We start from the raw sequence: 3501 nt of genomic DNA, 5'->3' as shown, positions 1-3501 counted from the left end.
CGTCAAATTCGGCGTTAGACCCTTTTTTTTCTCAGATTTGTTCGCGTAACATCGATCACGCGAAATTGTCGCAAAACAACCGCGCGACATGCATATTCATGCCGCACCCGCGGCAACGTGCGAAGCGTTCGCGCGCGTCACGTTCTTACTCCGTCGGACACTCCCTTCCCCTCCCCTCCGGTCCCGTTGTTGTCGTGTTATTAAACGTAAATTCGCTTGCCGTACCGAAGAAAATCGCGACGTATCAAATTATCGGGTCTCTTGTGCGCTTGACAGTTCGAGCTGCGGAGGGTAGCTGTATCAACAACGGGCTCTCTTCCAATCCCGGTACAAGGTGTGTATTGTTTTACGAGTCATCCGCACATCCGCGAGAACCGCACGGAAACTCGCCCCCGTCATTTTTATATAAGTCGTTCCGCAGGTAAATATGAAGAAAGTGGACGAAAGGAGAAAAGCGAGGAGGGTGAAGAGATCCTACGGGGTGAAGGAGGGCTCGAAAGGGTTTACGCCCGGCGTTATGCGTTGTCCGCCCTTCGTTTATAGAGCGGCGGCAAATTGGCCGGACCGTTCCGTCGGCTGTGCGAAGTGTGCGATTCACGATACCGACACACAAGCACACACTCCCACATCAATACGCACACGTACGCGCACACAAAAACAAACACACCCGCACACGAACGGCGGACGGTCGCCCCGCACCTTCGACGCGCGGGGGACACGCTTCCGTGGTGCCTTGCCAAATTGAAAAAATTACGCTTTCGCGGCCGCATTTCAATGGGCGGAGAGGGGAGCGGGGAGCGTGGGAACACGAGGCGGAGGGTGGCGAAGGAAATGAGGCCGAAGAGGTTGAAATTGATGTAACGGCGGTGGCTCGGAACGACTCGCGTTTCGTCTAGTCGCTTTATAGCTCGTAAAAAAAAAATAAAGAGAGAAAGAGAGAGAGAGAGAGAGAAGAGAAGAGGGGAACGGAACGCACACACGGACTGCCCATGAAAATAAATGCATCAGCGACGGGGCACGTAGGAAGGAAACAGGATGGGTTAATTGTGGCGCGGTGCGCGGTACTCCGGTGCTCCGTAATTACCTAACGTGACCGTTGTCGTCGATTGATGAACGTCGGAAAACGCGTCGAGCACGGAATGTCGCGTCCCGGAGGGCAAGGAGCGCGGCAGAGGGAGGGAACGGCGCCGGGCCCGACGTACGGGAAAATTTCCCCGGGAATAAACACCTCCGATCTGGCCGCCGGAGTTTTTCGCCCCGCTCGGAAGGACCGGCTGATCGCGCGATAATACCTACTAGTTTTCCCGCTCGCTCGTTCGCTCCGCTCGGCTCGATCGCCGGCTCGCGATATCCCTGAGTGAAAATCGCGAAAAACCGGAGCGTGTGACGACGCGCACGCCCGGCGACTTTTATCCATTTATATCACCCGTAAGTTGGTTATGTTTTATTTAACGCAACGCGCCGACCAACAATTTCGCGTCTGAAAGGAGCGTCGGCGTAAAAAAAAAAAAAAAACCCCCCCGAGGATTTCCCGCCTCGCCCATAGAAATTTGTCCCTGCAAATTTAATCTGACTACCGAACAATTTTGACGGTTGAAAATATTTTCCGCCACAGCGGCGGGAATGATAACGAGTAAGGTACCGCTTTTTGCGGCACCTGCTGCGCGCGCGTTGCGCTTGAAGCATTCGGCGCGGGCTCTACGTTTGTCATTCTTTTTTTCTCTCCCTCTCTCTCTCTCTCTCTCTTTTTTTTCATTCCGGTACCACACGAGAATAATGGAAAGTCAATCGTTACGTCACGACCATCGCATCACGAAGCTCCCGGCGCCCCTCCGATTCCTCGGATGCTTGTGGACGGCGGTGATCGATGGAAAAAAAGCACGGTCTCTTTTAAGAGGAATATCCCCGGTTTGATCGGCGTGAATCGGCGGTGGAGGGGGGAGGGGGAAGGTATCGAGTCGATGCAAAGATAATGAGAATTGCCAATGAAAGATTTAAATGCCTGGTTTAAGGATGCTCTGTCTCCCTCTTGATAAGGAACTTTCCATTAACTACTTTATTCAATGAATTATGTAAGTTCATTTCCGGAATTTACGAAACTTCTCAAGACTCGACGGCGTGTGCGGCAGGACGATCGCGTAGCTCGCTGCGTTATTTAATACAACAGGAAATGAGTAACATCATCCCTCCATTTTCTCCTTCCTTTTTCTAAAGCTACGAATTTGGCAAAAAGAGGGGGAAAAAATTACGCCGGGAATACGTTATTTTCCGCTCGAGAGCGATGGGAAATCCATCGCTGTCGCTGCATCGCGGTTACATCACGGTTGTATCGCGAAGCTCCTTCGTGATGCTGATTGCTCCGTTGTCCTCGGCGCGTCGATGGCCGGTTGACGTGAAAAGAACGGTTTCTTTCGAGAGGAATATCGAGATAGAGAAACTGAGCGGGATCGCGCCGAGCGCCGCCGAGTCGAGAGTAATGAGAGTCCCGTGATGAAAAAAATTAAACGCTCGAATTGAAAACGTTTTTTATCGCTAACGAACTTTCCATTAACTTCTCCCCGTCTAATTAATTATGCAAGTTTCATTTATGCGTTTACTGGACTTTTTGAGAATGAACGGCATATCGGAAGGATTCGCGGACAAAAGAGCGTGCCGCGCGGGTGGCGCTTCGTACGCAACAACAATTGATAATTGCAAAGGCATTTGTAACGGAACGTGTGAGAAATGAACGTTGCCAATCAGTAACGAATCTTCGAACGTGTTTGGAATCAAAGCTCGCCGAAGGAATCGCAGCGCCTCTCTCACCGGCGCTCCCTCAATCAGCGGAACTTGTGTTTTCTTTATCAATCATCGTTATCATTCTTCTTGCGCGAATCACGAAATAATAAGGCGCTCCTAGGCGCGGACGCGAGCTACAATATTTCCTCCGGAGCTTCCGCTTCCGTTGTTATTCCGTTATTATTATGCCCGTCTTTTTATGCATCGGCCAAAATCCCGGCTCGTTCTTTACGCCACCCTGTTTTCCTCGAGTAGGAGAAATCCCCGTTTTAACGCGCGTCCCGTTTATCTCCATCGGTGAGTAACCGTTTTTTGTAAAAACTCTGTCGGAGCATCGCGATAACTACGAGAAATTATCCCGGGGCGCGCCAGCCGAGCTTTCCGAACGCCGTTTCGGCCGTGTTTCAGATTCAGCCCTGGATAAAGTGTCCATTCATTTTCGCGTAACCGGCTACAGAAAGTACGTAAGGGATGAAGAAAAAAAGGGAAGAGAGAGGAAAATATAAAGAGTGAGAAAGAGAGAGAGAGAGAGAGAGAGAGAGAGAGAGAGAGAAAGGGTAGCAACGAGAGAAACACATCTGCGCGCGTGAATAGCGATCGCAAGGGTCCGTAGTTCCTTATCGGCGTGCGTTTCCTTTCGATATCTCGGGGATAGGATCTCGTTTCTCCTTCGGGCGATGCCAAGGAACGTCGGACCGAGTCGGCGGGGAAGGGGGGGGGGGG

The sequence above is a fragment of the Dinoponera quadriceps genome, unplaced genomic scaffold, assembly GCF_001313825.1.
Source record: "Dinoponera quadriceps isolate SergipeBrazil2010 unplaced genomic scaffold, ASM131382v1 scaffold399, whole genome shotgun sequence".
In the NCBI taxonomy this organism is placed as follows: domain Eukaryota; kingdom Metazoa; phylum Arthropoda; class Insecta; order Hymenoptera; family Formicidae; genus Dinoponera; species Dinoponera quadriceps.
The sequence above is the reverse complement of the archived record's forward strand: the minus strand, read 5'-3'. Positions refer to the sequence as shown.